Source organism: Choloepus didactylus, chromosome 3, assembly GCF_015220235.1.
Source record: "Choloepus didactylus isolate mChoDid1 chromosome 3, mChoDid1.pri, whole genome shotgun sequence".
NCBI lineage: Eukaryota > Metazoa > Chordata > Mammalia > Pilosa > Megalonychidae > Choloepus > Choloepus didactylus.
In genome coordinates this window covers 202,932,792-202,955,297 of record NC_051309.1, presented here as the reverse complement: position 1 = coordinate 202,955,297, position 22,506 = coordinate 202,932,792, and positions in this window count along the sequence as shown.

Sequence of the window (22,506 nt, the reverse complement as noted above, 5' to 3'; positions counted from 1 at the left end):
ACTTTACAAAGTAACTGAAGATGCTTTATCAGGATTCTAAGTCAATTTCCAATTTTTCATCTTGAGCACACAATTGTCTTTTAAAATTTTTAGAAATCCCACAGCAATAGCTATTTCATCATGAAGGGATAAAGAGCTCTTTTCCTAACCTTTTTTTCACATAAAATACATGGTTCTGAAAGTTAACTCACATCAACCTGAAAGTAGCATTATTAATGAAGTTGTGAGTATACACATAAGGAAAAATAAAGTCATGTTCATATCTCTCATCTGGCTCAGAAGAGAGATCATTTGGTCACAGCTTGGAGTCAGCCATCAGCTCCACCATGGAAAGAAATGACCTATTTCACATCAGTATTTTTCACTGGAGATTAAGATATATAAAAGTTTAAAGTGTGATGTCTGGATAGATCTATGCAAAGAGAGCTGTATAAATATAGAGGTACATACATATGTATGGTTAGCTTTACAGAACTATATAACCAATTATGATAAATGCCTTTCATATGCATGCATTTTACTTATAATTTAATATATAGTAATATTATATAAACATTTTATTATAGCTTTTATTCTGCCATTTCCAGAAGGAAAGTACAATTTTTACAAAATGGCATGTTAGATTTACATTTCATGAATGTTTCACTCTTTTGTAAAAAAAAATCTGGGTTGAAAACAAGGGCTGGACTCAATTCCATTCTGCTACATTTAAGAAATGTCTCCCTGAGGAATGAGATTATAACAGTGAAAAGCTCTAAATTGATAAGGGACTACATCCCCTCTCTTCAGTTTCACAGCCCTGGATTCTCAGGGACCCAGGCAGGGTGGCGAGATAATAGTAGCAGAAGCCACCTCTTACCAGCAGTCACAGCTTAACTACCCTCACCCTTGCACTCCCAAGAGGTGGCTTCTATTTTCAGTCATCCTAGACCACTTGGCAACTGACCCAGAAAATGGCATATTTAAAACTTCGTTTCTGATTTCACGCTTACATGTTATATCATCAATCAGTTGAGAGACATAGAGTGACAAGTAGAAAAAAAATTAAAGAATGGTATGATACCACAAATTTATGTAATTTTACGCTTAAATACCCAAGTAAGTACTAAGTTGGGGAGTCCAGTGTGTAAAGGATGATATGTTTGAGAGAATACTTCACCTTTGAATGGAGAGACTTGTCTGAGGTGTGGGTGAGGTTGGCATAGGTGAAGAGATGCTAACTTGATTAGAGTGAGCATGTCGGGGACTTGAAGAATATATTGTAGGATGGATAAGGTAGACGCAGACTAGAGAGGAATTAGATAACCAGACACCAAAATCTCCAGAAAATAGGGAACACTCAAATGTTTTCGAATTGGGGGAAATACAGAATAATAGCCACATGCCAATATAAACACTGAAATCTCAATTAAAGTGTTTGTGCATTCATATATTACAACTATCTCTTAAAAAGGGAATAAAGAATTGGGATAGGGAGCAGAATGCAGAAATGAGTTACTGACATTCCTGAATGGGAAACCCATAATCTCTCAATTGCTCCCACTAACAACTTTGACCATTCTCTTTAAAGTTTGCTCGTATTCATTCCAGTCACTCGTGAATTCTGGCAATGACTACGACAGCTCCAACGTGAAAATGATAAAGGTAAACAGAACAGCAGCTTCTTTATTTGTGGGCATTCAGGGAAGATAGCCACTGGTGCTCCTGACTTTTTGAAATAACATCTCTATTTGTGAGGCCCTGAGACACACAATCTATAGACATCTAAAGGAGACTACAAATTAAAGGAGTCCAGAAGGAAGCTCAGGAAAACTTGCTATTCAAGTAAGGCTGCGATGGGGATTTGGCTTCCAAGCAGAGGATGCTGGGCAGAACACACGTGTGAGGCTGGACCCCATTCAGGGCTGTGACAAGCAGAGGAATATGAATCACCAAAGCCTTCATAAGCCAGGAACAAAAGGCCTCATCCCCACACTGGGAGGTCTGGCTCACTCTTATATTTGCTGAACGAGTGCTCTAGCCAAAAATACCTAACTGGTAATAGACTTTCTGGAAATCTTGCTTGACATTTATATTATTACACTTCTCAGAGTTTCTAAAATGTTTAATAAATTACTTTGCCTGGGTACTTAAAAAGTAAGTTATAATTAGATGACATCATAAAAATATCGACATATAAAAGATACACATATATTTCTAATTAAAAATTTTTACACAGTTGCCAAAGTTCAAATTTTGTCATTTATTTACTTCATATGCCTAAGATTACTATTTTTTGAAACAGGACAAACACTAAAAGGCGTGCTCTATTCAGAATGCTTTCTGTCATTCTCATCTTAGAAGGGACAACTGGAATTCATGTTCTCAAATCAAGGCAAAACTATATTTGAAACAATAGTGATGTATTTTGTGGGCTTCTCCTTTTAATGCTTATTTTAAAAGACATTTCAGTTAATCTTAAAAAAATTAAAGGCCACTGACAAATAGAATGATGGTAAAATAGATGCTCCATTGTTAGTTTGGAAAGTTTCTATAATTGGGTTTTAATTAAGTTATCTTAAATGGGTATTTCAAAACCTGAGTGGGTGTTTTAATAATGTGTTAATACATGAAGCTGATAATGTCTTCTCTCCTATTGGACTGTGAGTGAATTTAGTTTAATCAGGATTTGTCCCTGTCGTTTCTTCCTTGAGGCCTCTTTGAGTTCCCTGCACAAGCATTCTGGTGGCAATCTTAAAAATACTTTGCAACAAGGAAACACAACTAGGATAGCACATCGTATGGTCTCAAGTCAGAATTTCCTCTGTATATCTTTAGATATTATGTATACATTACTTCAACTGCCAAACTTTATTTATGATTCAAAAGGAAGCTACTATCATATGTCATCTGATGCTCAGGCACAAAAGAAATTGCTCTGAACACAGACCCTCCTTTTGAGATACAACCGATCCTGCTTGGAGGAGAAGAAGGAAATGGTGGATGTAGAGCTATCTGTGTCTTTCAAAGTCCAGTCTTTAAAACATTTCATCTCATTTTTGTTACTGTGAGCTCAGGGAATGCACTTCAGACCTCTGAAGATGAGATTTGTACTAATGAAGAAAACTCTCCTGTCGCTACTTGCAAATACTGATCTGACAATCTGGCCCTCTCTAGAGAGTGCTGGCTTACAAACCAGGCCTTCTTCACAAGGACAGCCCTTAAACCAGGCCTTCTCCACACTGTGTTTGCAGTTCATATGAACTGACATGAGGGACTTCAATTCTAATAGTCTTCTCTTTGTGATCTTAATAGCTGCAGTGACCTCTTCCCAATGTCTCTTGTGACTCTGGCTTCTAGTTCTTGGTGCACATCTTACATACACATTAGCCTTTTCACAGTTACAGCCCTCTTCTTGTTGTGGTTTTTTGGCAGCATCACTTTGTTTATATGCATTCCATCCCAAAGCTGAGGAGTAGAGAGCCTCAGTTGAGTTGAATGTTACCAATATTAATAATCCCAAATATCTTACTATGTTAGGGTGTCAGAGAGGAAAAGAAGAATGGAGCCATACTATTCCCCAACAGTTGGCCATATTTTGCCAAATATTCTAGCTAAAATATTAAATTTTCATGCCTAGCTGCCTCAATGACAGTGTGACAGAAATACATTGATCTGTGGGAATGAATGAGATGACTAAAACTTCAGAACATTAGAAAGAGTGCATGTGGTATCCTGATTCTAAGCTTCAAACTCTAGAATACCATGTGTAATATCAGTAAAGCAAAGCACAATGCTAGTCGAGGTGATGAAGTGTTTATGAAGCAGGAGAGCTGGAGCCAGGTTGCACAGGTTTTTACTAGTTGTGTGTGATATTAGACAAATTTCTTAACTTCTCTAAGCCTCGGTTACCTGATTGTAAATGGTAATGTTGACTCTATCCTAGAATCATTGTAAGGATTTAGTGAATTAGTGTATGCTTACCAAAGAACTCAAGACATCCTACCTATTATTTTTATTAGCATAAGCAATAAAGTTTGGGAAGATCAGCAAGAACCTCTGCTAGAAAAAAAAAAATTGACTCAATTAATGGTAAATAAGATGCCTACTGTGATGGTTGGGTTCATGTGTCAACTGGGTCAGGTGATGGTACCCAGGTACCTGGTCAAGCAAGCACTGGCCTAACCGTTACTGCAAGGATGTTTGTGACTGCTTAATAAACCAACAGGCTGGTTTGTTAAATCATCAGTCAACTGGCTGCAGCTGGGACTGATGATGTCAATGAAGGGCGTGTCTTCCACAATGAGAGAATGCAGTCAGCGGGATTTAGTCCAATCAGTTGAAGATTTTTAAGCAAAACAGATAGAGACCTTCACTTCTTCGGCTGACCAGCGAAGTGTTTCCTGAGGAGTTTGTCGAAGTTGCCAGTTCATTTCCTGAGGAGTTCACTGAACATCTTCATTGGAGTTGCCAGTCTGCTGCCTGCCCTACGGAATTTGGACTTGTGCATCCCCACAGTTGTGAGACACTTTTATAAATCTTATATTTATAGATATCTTTCATTGATTCTGTTTCGCTAGAGAACCCTAACTAGTACACATGCTATGAGAAAACACATTTACTCTATCTTTGTAAAGGTAAGAATATGGCAGATATTTCAATATTCAGACCATAAAGGGAAGAAGCATAGTCAATATATTCAAATAAATTCATATAGCATAACCCATCTTGTTATGTTCCACCCAGCTCCTAGTGGCTGAAAATATTCCCTTTGAAGTTCCTTCACTGCTAAGCTTCTAAAACTGGTTTTACAAACTTGTTATTTTGTCCCTTATTCTCAAATTTCCCGTGTATACCAAGGCTGCAATGCCTACTGACTTTGTTTTATCTGCCGGTGCTGTCCCCATTTCTTCCTATGTCTTTACTAATAGGGGGGCTTGAAAATGAGTATCTCCCAATTTTTATTCAAAACAAATACCACACTCTATTTAGGAAACTACACCCATTATCTGTTTTAAAATGATACTTTTGGTCACACTATATAACCCAGAATGGACCAAGAAACAGAAATGTTTATCAATTAAAGTGGGCTTAGAATTAGCAGGAAGAAACTACAGACATACCCACTATAAAAGTAGATTAAGTTCCCAATTTATTTAGCGAGAGATGTAGACTCTGTCTATACCATACGGGATCTTGCTGGATCAAAGTAGTTCAGTTTCTTAATATTTCATAGCCTTTTTATCCCCATTAAGAAAAAATATCCTAAAAATTTACATACAACAAGCACACATCAATGGCCCTCTTGATTCTTGATTCAATCAATGATTAACAAGGCTATTTCCTCTTTTAGGAGGAGAACAAAGAGTTGTTGGCATAGTGTTCCTGACTTACATCTATCCTTAGCTTGACGGCATCCTGACCATCTCCTCCTTGGCCTTTTGGTTGTTGTTGTTGTCTTTTAAACCACCAATATATTGGCCGTTTGATTCTGAATTTGGTCTCATAAAAAGTCCAAAGACTTGTTGTATTAGTCAGGTTTCTCTAGGGAAACAGAACCAACAGGAGATATCTGTAAATATGAGATGTTTAAAAAGGGTCTCACACAACTGTGGGGAGGCACGAGTCCAAATTCTGCAAGGCAGGAAGTGAGCTGGAAACTACAAAGAAGGTCTTCAGTGAAGTTCCCAAGAGGCTGGCTGGCTGAAGAAGAAAGTGAAAGTTCTCTCTTGTCCCTTAAAAGTCTTCAGCTGATTGGATTAAATCCAACTGATTGGATTCTCTCATTGCAGAAGACACTCCCTTAGTTGATTGTAGATGTAATCAGCCACAGATGCAATTAACTGATGATTTAATAAACCAGCCTTATGGTTCATTAACCAGCCATGAAATGTCCTTACAGTAACAGTTAGGCCAGTGCTTGCTTGACCAGACACCTGGATACCATCACCTGGCCAAATTGACACATGAACCTAACCATCGCACTTGTGAATATAATTAACAGCACTGAAATGTATATCAGAATATAGTTAAAAGGGGAAAAGTTAGGTTGTATACATGGAATGGAATAATCTTTTTTTTTAATCCATGGAATTGCACTACACAAAATTAAATTAAACCACAGACTATAGTTAATAGTACAATCATAAAAATGTGCTTTCATCAATTGTAATGAGTGTTCCACACCAATGAAAGGTGTTAATAATAAGGTGGTATGTGGGAATCCTGCATTTTAGGCATGATTGTTCTGCAAACCCACAACACAGGATGTATTCAAGCTAAGATGAGGTCATACTGAATGAGGGTGGGGTCGAAATCCAAGATGACTGGTGCCCTTACAGGTTGAGGAGCAGAGACATGAGGAGAAGAAGGCCCTGTGAAGACAGAGGCAGAGTCTGGCATGACATATCTACAAGTAAAGGAAGGCCAAGGATTGCTAGCAAACACCAGAAGACAGGAGAGGCAAAAAAGGTTTCAGAGAGAGACAAACCTGCCAGTACCTTGATTTCAGATTTCTGGCTTCCAAGACTGTGAGACAATACATTTTTGGGTTTTTTTAAGCCACAGAATACTTTTTTAAGGCAGTCCTAGGAAATAAATGCAAGTGGTATCTCAGTGAACAACACTGGAAAGAGTATAAAAACCTCCTATTGCTGTCAGGCTATTGTGACTTTATTTTAAAAACTTTGTCAAACTGAGAATGCCTTTCCATTCAGAATCTCACTGATTTGAACACTCCCCCTGGCTACAGCTGATGGGACCCAGATAGAGATGTAACCTAAACTGGCCCGTGAGATTATTTTTCTTAGGACTTTAGAACTGAGACTGAAAGGGGTTAGTTATTCTTTCTTGGCCACTTGAGCTAAAGGTGTATAAATTTGAAGATTTGGAAGGGGTGGGGCTGGGTCTTTCCTGCCCTAAGGAGAGCTGGGCTGCAGAGAGAAATGTTGAGGCTGAGAAGCAAAAAGGAGCATAATAAGAATACATGTTGCCCTAGAGGAAGAGAATAGATGACTGAGAATGAGCTTGGTTTCTAGGGGGCTTCCCAGTTGCAATTTATAGAGGCTTAGGGTGCCCAGCTGTAATTCTTTCATTTAATTTGTACGACCTTCCTCTGCAATGTCCTGTAATTCATTCTGCTTAAACTGGCACAAATTGTGTTTAGTTTAATAAACAAAAGTTATTTCACTAAGACAGAGCGTTTTAAAAAACATGTTGCTATTGTGAAGCCTATTGAATCTTAACAAGGGGATGATAAATAACTGGGCTAATAACCTCTCCATGATCCTACATTGGCCCTTTGACATGAGCTCAATATCCAGTAAGGACATTTTCCGCAAGATTCAAAGATACGAAGATTCTCTCATGAATTTAAGTTTCAAAGTGTTGACTTCTAATCATCCATGGTAATAATGATTATTTTGTTCTCTATGTTTGGTCATAGAGAAGAACAAATCTACAGAATACTAAAAACAGGAAGAACCCATCCAATGGGAGAGGGTAAATGAGGCATAGGGTAGACTAGAATCACCACCCACAATTTCTTTCTTAAATCAGTGTGACTGTTCTTTTTGGCGGCAGCCATTGACTAGCTGATTCTCTAGGATTTTAGGCTATACAGAGAGAGTCCAACTTCCTACATGGACATCAAAGCAATAAACCCATGTAGACCTAGAAAACAAACTAAAACCCTGGAGCAGGAAATTATTTTGTCCAACCCTCCCAATTTATAGAGAAAAAGCCATGGCCTAGAGAGATGATGAGAATTTCCTCTAGCTGACTAGCTAGTTACTGCATCCTTACTGTGAATAACTGCAGAAATAAGATGGCAACAGGACTGGGTTACTTAGAAATTCACAAGACAGCCAAGAAAAAGTAAAATAAAAATTAAATTCGAAACAGCAGCAAAAACAAAACCCTACAAGATTTTAAAATGCTACTTTGTGGTCACTGGAGGAAATTCCAAATTTTGCCTTCAACTCAATCCCTCTCTCCCTGAAGTGAATAAAAAAGAGGAGAAGTTCATGTTCCTTTTGAAAGCTGTGTTGTCTGTTCAATAAAGACTGAATAGTAAGAAAATTAGGTTCTGCCCTGCCCTTGTTTGTTCTTTTCAGCTGGGTATATATTCCCAGGCAAGGCCATACATCTGCAAGTAAATTAATCCAAAAAAAAGAATATACTGTTTATTAAAGTTCAAGGCATTTCTTGAACATAAGTATTTGGTCTGATGGATCACAGATTCTATTTTCAGTGGACTGATAAAATCTATGTATTTAAACATTAAAATAAATAATAACAAGGAAAACCTTTTACCCTTTTACTTTTTTTTTTTTTTTCCTCTTGTGCATGACATTTCTTGAGAGTTTAGTCATTTGGCCTCTAATTTTATCTTCACTTCATTGCTCTGACTGCTGAGCTGCACAGCTTGGCATCAAAAAAACAAACAAATAAATAAATAAATAAGAGTGGTTGAAATACATAATTTCCCTGGTTTAGAAAGTTCTGCAATGTCTGGTCACTTACCACCCAGCCATCTTTGTTGGTTGCTTTGATTAGAAAGGTCATACAGATTTATGTTGAAAGATAACTCTGAAAGAAAAGACAGAATATAATTATCTGGTCTATGAGTTCAGTAAAATGGAGATGGACTGGATGAGTTAGCACTAACTCAAGTTCCTGCCTTCTCCCCAACACCAAGACAGGAATGTCAGTGAGTTGCTGCTCCTGATTTTATATTCTTGCCATTACTCAGAAAATCATGCTAATTTTTTTTAAAAGGCATTGCCACTGTGTTTGCTGTAATCTTTATAATCATTTACTTCTAATCACCTCTTGGATCCTGGAAAATTGTTTACCAATAAGTTCTTCATCCATATTGGACAGTGATTCTCTAGGGCTTCCCAACTACTGCTACTTTGGTAGCACTGCTTTCTCAGGCCATTAAGTCAGAACGTAAATCACAGGAAATCAATCCTCACCTCAGTTCCAGTCCTTTCGTAAATGATTTTCAGGTGAGATTTTTAGATTTCACGGAAAGTGAAGACTCCATTCTTCCTTCCTTTGGCTATATCTATGCTTGCTATTATTTCTCCCAGGAAAATGGCAATTTTCACAGAAATCACTCTTTTCTTGGGATAAAGTATTGAACATTCTAAACACCTTGAGTTACATTGTTGTTCGAGAGTGGAAGAGGGACCCTGCTGCCCTTAACTCCCAAACGGAACCCATATAGGGCCATTTTATTAACCAGATTTGAAAACAAAATATCAGGCATTGCCCAGGAGTGCCTGTATTTGCTGGGTTTACAAATTGTGAATGAATTGTGTATGTTTTGCAATGTCATGGAAAATAAAAATCTAAGTTTTAAGTATCTCCTGTGAAAAATAAGCAAGAGAAAGGATAATCTAGAAAAAATAAAAGAGTTGTAATTTTTTTTTCCTACAAGCTTTTTGCAGGGCTGCTCATATAGCCGTGCAGGCAGCAAAATACACAGGCACCATTTAAATAGAAGACAATGTGAGTTATTGGTTGTCCCTGGAGTTGTTCAATGCACCCTTGGGACAAGGCCTGTGGAAAGTTATTAGACGAGTAGACAGGTAGAGGGGCAGAGACCCTCTCACCTTAAACTTGCCTGAATGACAGTTTATAGAAGGGTCTTGTGAGAACACCCTGAAAGCAACTCGGGACTGGAAAAGACCTTCCCTTCTCCTGGAATTGGAGTTCTAGAGACTGAAGTGTGTGTTTTATCCCACTCAGTGTGTTCTGCTTGGAATTGGGTTTACCCAGCATTTAGTGCCCTCTTGCCCCTTGAACATAAGAAAATATATATATTTCCAGCTTATTTCCATTATTTATGGCTCTACTAAAATATAAAACTGGCCTCAGAAATGTCAAACAGAATAATGGGAATGGAGAAATCAGAGACAGAAATCAGCTATAACAAGTCCCATAGCTCCTACTCCAACATGGCAAATATGAATTATTTTCTTATATAGAGTGCTTTTGGGACAATGTGAAAAGGCCCATTCTTTAAAATTCAACACACACAAACAAATTGTCCATAGAGGTAGGAAGGCCATTTGCTGAATTTTCAGTTTGCCGTATTAAATCTATATTTAGTACTATCTCAATTTCATATCAAGGAGTCTTGCCTGCTCTTTTTGGAGGCAATATTCAGTATAAACCTATGTAGGCTTATTTTGATGGGCTATATTTATATCAAAAGGGAGAATGGAAGTGAAAAAGAAAGAAAACAAAGCTGAATCATAGTTACCAAATGAAAAGAATGAAATAATTTTTATAAGACCAGAAACATAAGTAGGTGTGGAGTACAAGTGTAAAAAAAAATAGTCAAAATTGCACTATTCTCTTTAACTTAAAAATGACTAATTGGGCACTAGAAAAATGGGGAGCCCTAGTTTCTAGTTGTGAATCTTTCTCTAATCAGATGACAATAGGCAAATTCTTTAAGGTACATACATTTTCTCATCAGAAAGAGAATTAGATTAGACAATATTTGGAATCCTAGGAACTCTAACTTCATATACTTTTATGTCATTTATACAAATTCAAATTGAAAAAATCAGAGAGGATAAAAGAGGATATGATTGTGAACAATTTGGTGATTATTTTTAATAATAGCATTTTTCTTTTCAAAATATGACTATGCTTATATAAATAATAACGTCTTTGTAACTTGCAAATTTATTTATATGTATCTAATCTCATTTGGAAAATTATCAGAAATACATGGAGTAGATGTCATCATACTGACTTTTAAGTGTAGAAACTGAGGCATAGTAAAGTTAAAAGGCTAAAATATATAAGGTTCAGAATCCAAATTCAAGTTTTCTGACTCCTAGTATTATGCATATTCTTCTAAGCCAAGTTGCTTCTCCAAAGGTACAAAAAATCACAAATAAATTTTAAAAACACATTGACAATATTCCTAAAATATTGACACTGATTCCAATACACTTTTGAGGAGAGAGTTAAAAAACAGAAGAGACAGACCTCCTAAAGGCTCAAAATAGTACATATATAAATTTCTCACCATGTAGGAGAAAGAGTGAGAAAGGCTGTCAATAATGCTTTTTATGAAATCATGCTGTCTTAGGTTGGCTTCCCTGGAAACACATTCTGAGTCAGAGATGTGCATGCAAGAGTTTTATTGGGGAGTGTTTTGGGGAGTAACATGTACAAGGGAGTAGAAGAAGTAGGATAGAGTAGAGAGAGAAGTTGAACTATGACAGTTTTAACATACTTAACTGATTCTTCAGGATCTGAGATTCTCTACAAAGCTGACCTCTATTTCCTATTGACGAAAGAGGTCAAGCCTTTGTATGCCCCACATCTACCAGCATTGCATGAAGGTTGCCCTCAAGGAAGAGACATGACTTGGACCAATGGCACTCTTCTGCCATGGACAATGTCCTCTGATTTAGCTGTGAGCTGTCAACACCCAAAAGTCTGGGCAGCTGGCAGTAATGAGTTGCCTCAGACCGGAAGGGGATATTTGGGTGGCACACCACAGCATCCACTACACACTCCATTTCCTGGTTATGGTATTTCCTTTTTACCTACCCATGAGGAAGTTAGTCTAGAAAAACTAAAGGAAGGAATAGACAGAATCTCCTGGAAGTCTATCTCTAGTTTTGCTTGCTGTCTCCTAAATCCTCATATGAGATTCTCTTTATGTATGTTGCACATATTAGGAGATTCTTCTGGCTGTGAAATACCAGCAACTGAATCTCTACTCATAAAAGCATTTAAGAAAATGGTTGAATCTAGGAAACGGCTGCTGACACTATTCTTTGTGGGAATTAGTGTGACATAGTATAAGGCACATTGGTTTTGAATTCAGATACACCTAAGTTTAAATTTTATTCCACTGACCACTTCAATCTTTGGTTTCTTCATACCTCTCATCAAAATCACATGATATATTATTCATCTAATTAGCCAAGAAATATTTATTGATAACTTGCTATCTGTAATATAGAACTCTTCCAGACAATGTGAGAGAGACAAAGAAACACAAGACCCAGTCTTGCCTTTCCCTTGCAAAAAAGAAGGAAAAACATGTCGCTAAATGGGTGACAGAATGGGCTAATCATAGTGTGCAGGAATGAATATATCAAAAATATTTCAAGATAGGAATATACATGAAATATGAAAAGAACTATGAGTAGAACAGGCATACATACTATACCAGAGAGATTCCACTGGGAGTGGTAGGTAGTAGGAGAAACAGATTTGAAGTTAGATATGTACAGACCATAGAAGGCTTTGAATGCCAAGAGCTAATAAATAAAGATAATAGAAATAGGTTTTGAAAAAAACATATAAGATAATTGGTATTTTAAGAAGCATGTAAGAAGCATGCAAAATGGATTGGATTAGTGGGAAAACTCAAGGGTCTGAAAATGTTCTTTGGTATTCAAGGGCAAGTTGACTTTCTCACCCATCAGCTTGGCAGGTGTGGATAATCAAGTTGCTATGGAAATGGCATAGGAGACAAAAATCATCAAAATCAAAATATGTCTGGGAACATTTTTATCCATGCATGATATTTCTATTGTATTGTTAATTGAAAAATTTTGTTATGTATTTTCTAAAAAATGGAGCACTTAGCAACTTATTCTATTTCTAAGTGCACAATATTCATTAATTTTCCTAGAAGCTAACCTTTCTTTCCTTAAAGTTTTGATTAAAACTAAAACACTTTGAATGCATCTGCTTAGATTATGGGAAGGTTTTCCTAATATTTTCCAAAATGTGTTACCTTGTTTCTCTCTCTGTTTAACCTTTGTTTCTATGTATGTTAAACTCTCTGACAATTTTGCATCTCAGCTAGAAAACTAAACATTTCTTTCCTCTCAAGAAATATATTAAACTATAAAAACATGATATGAAGAGTTTTAATAAGCAAAACAAACCAACCTCAAGATATTCATGAACTTAAAGTCATTCAGAGTTCACAAATCTATGTATACACTGGGCTGTAGGAATTTTAGCAATATGTGTAATGTGACATGCTGTCTTCTTTACATCTAGACAAAATAAAAATGGCAATGGTTTTGTGGAAATCTTAATACACATGGATATTATCAGATACAGCAGGTAGGAAATCTGTTATGAACATTAAAACAGCACTTTGTATTTGACTTTTGCAGTTAAGAACCTGACCCAAATACCTGGTTGGGTACACATCACTGTATCTTCTCTATTTCCTTGAGTGCCCACAATTCAAACAGTTCCTATCAAAGAGAAAATTTGGTTAATTTTAATGCAAAAATTTTTCAGTCACTGCCATTTGGACATAAACTTCTATGCATGAGCTTCCTCCTCTACTTGCCTTTTATATATTAATGTTTCTAGTGGCTAGATTCTAAATACTCTCTTTTATTCATATAAACTCATTTCCCAGTTGATCTCACCCACTGCCATAACTGTAGGTACCATCTAAATACTGATGAGTACTAATTATATCTTTAGCCTAAAACTTTTCTTTTAGGTACAAGCTTATATCCAACTGCCTGTTTGAAATCTCCTTTGAATGTCCCATAGACACCTCCCATAGCTTGATCTCCCAAATATGTTGTTGACTCTCCCAAACATGTTCCTTGCATAGCCACCCATATTTCGGTAAATGGTGCCATCAGCTACCTAATTACCAGCCGAGAACCCAGAGTCATCTCTAACCCCTCACATTCCTCCATAAGCCAGTCTGTGGTGCTTCCACGTAGATCTCATACTCATGAATTCTCCACCTACGCTCTCACTACCCCGTTCTAAGCCACAGTTATCCCTTGCTTGGATCATCCACTAACTGCTCTCCCAATTTTTGGTTTTACCCTTTCTATTCTCCATTCAGCCCCCAAGTGATCTTTCTAAAAATGTAAATCATATCATAGAAGCCTTAATGTATTTCCCTACTTAAAACCCTTCAGTGACTCCTGCATCCGAGAGGGCCCTACCTCAATTCCCTTTCCAATCATCCACATCTCCATCTACTGGGCTCACTGCACCAATCACACACCAAGCTCTTTCCCAACTCAGAGCCACTGTATTTTCTCTTCCTTTGTCCTTTCCTGTGGTTGGATCCTTCTCACTATTGAGTCTCAGCTTGAACTCATCTCCAAAAAGAGTTTCCCACCCCTAGCTCTCTTAGTTAAAGTGGGTTCCCTGGATTTTTTTTATAGTTTAAAGACCCTGTTATTTTGGAACTACAGAAACCCTGTTTGTGTCCTTCACAACACTTTTCATAGTCTGAAATTTATTTTATTGATCTGTTTACTTGTTTGTCTCATCTACAAGAATGTGAGTCAAGGGAGCAAAGATCTGTTCAAGTTATATGCCAAATACTAAGCTCCGTACCTTGTCACATAGACAATAAACCAAAAATACATTTGAATGAATGGATAAATGTGTGGCTGGATGAAATTTTGAATTTGAATTAAATATTTCAACGGTATTAAAATAACAAATTTCCTTCTAGAAATCATTTTCTGAGAGCCCAGTATTTAAGTGTAATCGTAGAAGCATCACACATCCACTATGTTGGAACAAAATTTTTCCTAAAGTCACAGTATGGAAAAAAAAAATGGGGTAAAACATCTCTATGGGAAAAAAATAGGACAATTTGTAATAAAGTTGCCACAAGTTTCTGGCTGTTTCAGAAGGAGTTGGCAGTCTTTCGTTCAAGCCAAGCCAAGGACAGTAAATAGGGCGTGGTAATCTATCTTAGGAATCATGTACATTGGCAAAGTTGTAGGAAGATAATTTTTCAACTGCTGCTTGTACTATATTTGAGCATGGAACCATATCATTAATCTTTTTCTCCCTTTCAAGAATGACACAATTTACAATTTTAAGAAAATTAGTTCTTTATTCCTAAAAATGAGGGTTACATTCATAATCTTTACATTTAATAAGGTGAAAATTAATAACACCTTTAAAAAGATGTTACAATTTGAAAGTTTGTAAAACACTCTGGTTTTATTAACATCTACAAAATCTCTGCAATAATTATAACACTCAGGCTTGGCTCACTCTGGCATTGCAAAGGAGAACAAACTAGTCAGGCATATTTCTAGTGCTAAAAGAAATGCATAATCTTTGGTAGCTCATTTTATAATTTTGGTACCAAGAATAAGTTTCTTCTCGAAGAGAGGAGTTTTTTTCTGACATCTAATATGATCTGTTTTTACTGGGGTTTTAACTTCACTGCCAAAACTTCTGTATCAACTCATGATTTTGATATTGGTTGCTGGGGCAAAGACAGGTTGATGTCTTCACCAAACCTTGTATTTTCTTCTGGGGAACTTGGGAAGACTATGTTTCCCAGCCTCACTTGCAGCTACGTTGAGGCCAACGTGACTGAATTCTGTCAAATGTAATGTGTGTAGAAGTGATGTATGCTACTTGCAGGCCTGACCCCCACAATATGCTGTGAGATCCTCTGTGATTTCATTCTTTACTTATCTATTGTCCAGAGGTGGAATCTTCCAGTGCAGCATTCCATAGATGGCAGATGCACTGTATGAAAGGAACTGAGGTCCTTGAATAACTGTGCAGCACACAGCCTCTCCCTTTGGCCCTGCTGATCCCTTTGGACAATGACGGTGCAAAAATCAAACTTGATTTTGTGAAGCCACTGAGACTTTGGGTGTGTTTTTCTAGCAGTTAGCCTTTTCTCAGTAATACCCCTGTAAAACCCAGTTTTTCCAACTGTCCAAGTAAAAGCCATGACTACTTTTTGTTTCTTATATGATTGTGTTAGGCATTAAACTGAGCTCCTCGTATGATTTATCTCATTTAATTGGGAGTAATTATTTAAGTATCTTATTCTTTTCCTGTTATTTGTAAAATTTGTTATTAACTGATTTATTTGGAAGAATGTAGGCTTTGAAGTCAAACCGACTTGGGTTTAAATTCTGACCCTTCTACTAACTGCTTCAGGTTTTACAGAGATGCAAGGAGTTGAAACATGTTTCTGAGACTTGGTTTCTTCATCTGTATTATGGAGTTTTAATAAGCATACTTGGTTCTTGTTGGATTAAATAGAATGTTCTATGCAAAACACCTAATATAGGACCCAAACCATAGTAGGCACTCAAAAAATGGTGACACACAAATAAATACATGATAGCATTTGTATGTCAAACATTGCTTTTTATTTCTTGGAATAATTATCAATATATGAGAGAAAATATGAATAAGAAAATTTGTATACCAGGTGATATTTTTTAAGATACTTTTGATCAATTAATCAATATAACAGCAAAATCTGCTGGATCAAAGAGCTTGCAGGGGCAACTGACTTGTGGAAACTAATACATAAACAAGCATTGCAACTTTTAAATCCAGCTAAAGTCCAACAGTCATGTATGAATGTATCAGAACCAGCATCACAAAATTGGAGAACTTCCAACAGAATCCTTTTGATTTTAAGGAGGATTCCTCTTATTTATAATCATATTAGCTAAAGGAAGATCCCAATATGTGATGACAAACTGGGATAGAACAAACAAGGATATTGACAATCAAATTACAAGAACAAAATAAAGCTAAAAGTAACTACACAGTAGCAGAAAATAGGTTCTGCCAAATCACAGAAATATTTTTTGTGTTTCAGTTGACTTTTATTGACTAAAGTAACAAAATTGCAACAAAAGTTAACATTTTAAAGTGTTAAATATTACTGTAATTTATAAAATCTCATGATATAAAAATCAAGCATTCTTCCATAATAAAGGACTTATATATAAATTCAGGCAAATCACTTAATATTTGCTTTCAATTATCAGAATACATTTTAGAATGCTTGAGAAGCATCCTGTTGCATACATTTTATTTTACTCAATTGGTCCAACACATTCATCTTATATCATTTCACTGAATTCTTTCAGAAACTTATTTGATGAGCACTGGCGTTTTCCTTTTATCTTATGAAAAAGTACATGTAGATCTTAAGATTAAATTTTAATAGTATCATTAGCTCCATAATAATCAGGGATCTAATGGAACTCTCTCTCTCTCTCTCAGTCTCTTATTAGATGCTATCACAATGATCTTAATTCTATGTAAAATCAACAATAATTGTGTTTCTTATTAGGTTTTCTTGGCATGGGAAAGGATTATTTTAGGAATTCTGAATCCAATACTGAGTAGTTGTTCCTATCATTAATTGCATTTAGTCCTGGATCTAAAATCACCCATTTTATCATTGTGGAGGGTAAGTGGGTGGCAAAAACAAACAAACAAAGGCCCTTTACTTTCAACAACGTTACAAAGCAAGAAAACTGATCCATAATGTCAGTATTAATTCCTCGGCCTGAAGCTGGGGGTTTCCCTTGCTTCACCATATTTATTAGGCACAGCACCTCCAATATCCCAGGAAGCAATCCCAGGCTAGGATTTAGGGGTTGCTCCGGTTTGCTGATGCTGTCAGAAAGCAAAATACCAGAGATGGATTGGCTTTTATAAAGGGGGTTTATTTGGTTAGAAAGTTACAGTCTTAAGGCCATAAAGTGTCCAAGGTAAGGGGGTACCTTCACTGAAGGATAGTCAGTGGTGTCCAGAAAACCTCTATTAGCTTGGAAGGCTCCTGACTGGTATCCACTTGCTCCCAGGTTATGTTTCAAAATGGTGTTCTCCAAAATGTTGCTCTTGGGGCGTTTTGTCCTCTCTTAGCTGCAACTCCTCTTCAAAATGTCACTCTCAGTTGCTCTCAGCTCCTGTGTTTTCTTCCAAGTGTGTCTCATGGCTGTAGCAAGCTCACTCCTCTGAGCTTATATAATGCTCCAATAAACTAATCAAGCACCTCCATGGAAACACCCAATCAAAGAATTACAATCTAATCAACACTCATATGTCTGCCCCCACAAGACTGCATCAAAGGTAATGTGTTTTGGGGAACATAACACATTCAAACTGGCACAGGGGTTAAGTGGTGGATGGTGCAGTGTTTTCTGTCTCATGATGCATCTTAAAGGAGTGCTCATCAGTTTCTGTTTCTGAAGCGCCTTGTGGAACCTACTTTCTCCTGCATGGAAAAATTTTCTCTAAATAAACTATTCTTTTAAAAAGCAGACACCTTTTGCAGACATATCATGTCCAAAATCCTCCACAGTATGAGCATTCCATTGAAAACTTTCCCAGATAGCATTGCCAATTCATGTATCACATAACCCTTCAGACAATATTTTCATTTGGATTTGTGTTGCACTTGGAACAAGATTAGCTAGTAACTGACAATTCAATTTCAGAATTATTTTATAAGAAATTCTGAGAGATTCCATAACTATAGATAATACTCATCAAAACAAATAATGTCAAAACATAGTCTCTATACATCAAAACTATTTCCACTAAAGGCTGTCAATTAACAATTGAGAGAGCAAATTTCTAGTACAATAAAGAGAATTTGATAGTCTTTTCAATAAAAGAATTGAAGATATTTCATTTGTGTTTAGAAAAGAAAAGTTTCTCAGAAACTTTGGGTACCAGAAATATACACAAAATGATATGTGAGAAATCTTTGGAGAATTTCCATCTTCCTCCTAAAAACAAGTGAATTTAAAATAATAACTTGAATAAATAAGAAACTGTATACATATATTTACTGAAGAAAATTGTAGACTGTGTCAGATGTGAATTTGAACTTTAGCCTGAATGAGATAAGGTGGGTTCTGAATGTGTTAAAATGGGAATTTGACAGAAAACATAAGAAAAGCAGACTCATAAAAGTTTGCTCCGTACAGAATGATCTTCCTTGTAGAAGCAATGCTTCTGCTCCAAGCCCATGGGAATCACCTGATATCATTTTTCACCAAGCACAAACTAAGCTGCTGTAAACCACTGCCTCCACCAGAACGAAGTGGCTCTTTATGGACATATGACAGAAGTCCTAAAAGAAAAAAGCAGTGCATATGCACAGGGTATCAGTGAATGTGGAAAGCCTCCTAGTACAATGTTTTTATTCATCCATTTAACAAGGATTATTAATTATTTATCTCCACAGTGTGTGCCACACAGTTGGATGTTAGGGTACTATGGTGGACATATCAGACATGGACTCTGTTCACATTCAGTTGATGATCTAGTGGGGAAGGCAGATATTAACAACCACATAATAGATATGTAAACTTCCAAGTAAGATCAATGGTATGACAAAGAGGTAATGGCACTATGAGAGCATGTATAGAGGTAACTACGCTAGTAAGAACAGTCAAGGAAATGTTCATGCAAAGGGATAATCAGTTGAGAACTAAAGAATGAGTAGAAACTAACTAGGTGAGAAAAGGAGAGGAGTGCCTTCCAAATTGCTAGAGAGTTATGTGCAAAGACTGTGGCAGAGCATTATGCATTTGAGGGAAAAGGACAAGAGAGAGCCAGGGCAGCCAGAGCGAGAAGAGAAGGCAAGGGTGGTTTGGGATGGAGCTCAAGTCGCAAACCCATAGACTATGTTAAGGAGTGTTGTTGTTATCCTAATAGCAATATAAATCTATGAAAGCATTTTAACAGGGGAGTGGCATAAACAAATGATTTTATATAGAAATTATTACACTGGATATCAGATGGAGACTGTATAGAAGCTTCAGTAGATATAATTTAGTAAAGGGTCACAGATATAATTTGAAATGCAACAACTAATATCTAGGCAATCCATTTCCTGAAGCCGCAACCTCAATTCAAGTGCTTTGGCCTAGAAGAATCAGATTTTATTCTTTAGTGCTAGCATCTACATGCTGGAATCTCTGATGTTCATTCGTATTTTATCTAGTGACTAAATGTGACACTTAGTGAGATTTCATTCACAGTACTTAAAACAAAAGATTCCAGCAAGCATATACATTGTCAGAAATGACATTTGTTGTTTTGACTTGTGGAATTTAGGCTTTGAAGGAAGAAAGCCTAAGAACTATATGAGAAAAATTAATATTTTGTGACTAAATTCAAGAAAGGCCTATCTTAGGTTGATTGCCTTCTCTTTCATAAATATTTGTAACTCCCTAAGGATATGAAATTAGTCTAATATTGATGATTTCCTTAAATGACCAGTGCCACATTTTTCAGCCTATGGGTGCTTAGTGAATACTTCCTGACTTAATGATTTTTCTAAGTACTAACATATTCTACCTTGGGAGAGCACTTTGACTTAGTAGTTATGGTAGTAGTCATGCACTAGATATTTTATTTTAGAGAATGGAAATGTCTAAACTATCATGTTCCAACTTTAGTAAGATGAAAATAATTTCCTGACTAGTGAAAAACATTTTTCCCCATAAAATAATTGATCCTCATTGAAATTCATACACAAAGAACTAAGAAGAAAAGGGTAAGTCATAGGACTGGAATGGTTCAAAAGAGGCTGTTGAAAATGCAATTGATTTATAGTGCTTGGATGCAAGGTGGATGTTTATGGACAAGAAGTTTATTGTCCTGTGTTCACCCAGTGACAGGGCATGTACAGGCTACCCAAGGGTTAGTTATCTGACGTGTTTATTAGGATAACCTGACATGATAGGAAACGGTGACATGGGAGCACTCTATGATTTGACATTTGAGACCTTTAGAAGCTTTACCCTGCTCTTCTGGAAGCAGAAGTAAATTCCAGGACAGTTAGTGCTTTTACTCTGGCCTGGGAACTTATGGGTTGGGAGGTAGGATCTCAGACCTCCTGAAGGAATTCCACAAGAACAGTCTGACTCCAAGAAGGCTCCACACTTTTGGATCCAATTTGGGACCACCACACTTTTAAACCACACACAGAGAATTTGGAAGTCAAAGAATCCTCCAGAATCTAAGAACACTAAAATCCTAACGTTACAACAAAGCAATTACATACTACCCATCTTGCAAGTGTCCATTCCAGCATTTGCAATAGTGGAGTTGCCCTTAGAATTGGTGAATTGCCCAAATGAAATTTCTATCTCTCTAAACGTCATTCATAAAAACAGACTATTCAAATATCTATCGTGAAGGCCTTGAGGGAATGGAGCTAGGGTACCACTTACCAAGTATCTACTAATTAAGCACCATCTGCTGCTTTATGAATATTTGCATTCTTGAAATAAAAACTATTTTATTATAACAATTTTAAACATACCCAATAGTATAAAGAATACTATAAAAAAAAAATACCCTGTTTACTCACCATCCAGATCCAAACATTTTTTAATATTTTGCATTTTCTGTTACTATAGCTCTATACTCTCTCTATATATCTATATTTATATCATGATTTATGTCTAACTTCTTGGCTAAATCATTTAAAATGATGTATAGATGTCACAACACTTTTTCCCTAAATTCTTCAGTATGAAAGGAAATGTTCTCTCATATGACCACAATAGTATTATCACACCTAAAGAAATCAACCTGATTCCTTAATATCATTAAATACCCAACCCATATTCAAACATCCCCAAATGACTGTTAAAACGTTTTTGTTGTTCCAAATCAGGATTCAATTGAAAAGCACTCATTACATTTATTTATGTCTCCTAATTCTTTTTAAATCAAGTAGGGACCCTACCTCCTTGTTTTTCTCCCCAAGCCTTTAACTGTTTTTTTTTATTAGAGAAATTGTAGGTTTACAGAAAAGTCATGCATAAAATACACAAAATAGAGAGTTTTACACACTGCCCTACTATTAACACCTTGCATTAGTGTGGTGTATTTATTACAATTCATGAAATAACATTTTTATAATTGTACTATTAACTATAAAGGATCTATTAACTATACTCCATTTCTAATAGGATTCACTGTTTTTGTTGTACAGCCCTGTGCCATCGTTTTAAATTTTTATTCTGGTAACATATATGCAACCTAAAATTTCCCCCTTTTAACCACATCTGCATATATGATTCAGCACCGTTAATTACTTTCACAATGTTGAGCTATCATCAACACCACCCTTTACAAAAACTTTATAATCAACCCAAGTCAAGCATTAACTCCTCATTTCTGACCCTTAGTCTGGCCCCTGATAACCTATTCTCTGATTCTGACTCTATGAGTTTGCTTATTTTAATTATTTCATATCAATGAGATCATACATTTTTGTCCTTTTGTGCCTGGCTTATTTCTCTCAGCATGATGTCTTCAAGGTACATCAATGTTGTCACATGTATCAGAACATTATTCCTTTTTTATGGCTGCATTATATTCCACTGAATGTATATACCACGTTCATCAATAATAGAACATCTAGACAGAAGACCAATCAGAAAACAGAGTACTTGAATAATACAATAAACGAACTAGACTTAACAGACATATCAGAACACTTCACCCCCAAACAGAAGAACACACATTCTTCTCAAGTGCACCTGGATCACTCTCCAGGATATGCCACATTTTGGAATCCAGAACAAGTCTCAATACATTTTAAAAGGTTGATATTGTACAAAGCATCTTCTCTGACTACTGTGGAATAAAGCTGGAAATCAATAACAGGCTGAGACCTGGAAAAACCACAAATATATGGGGGTTAAATAACACATTCTTAAACAA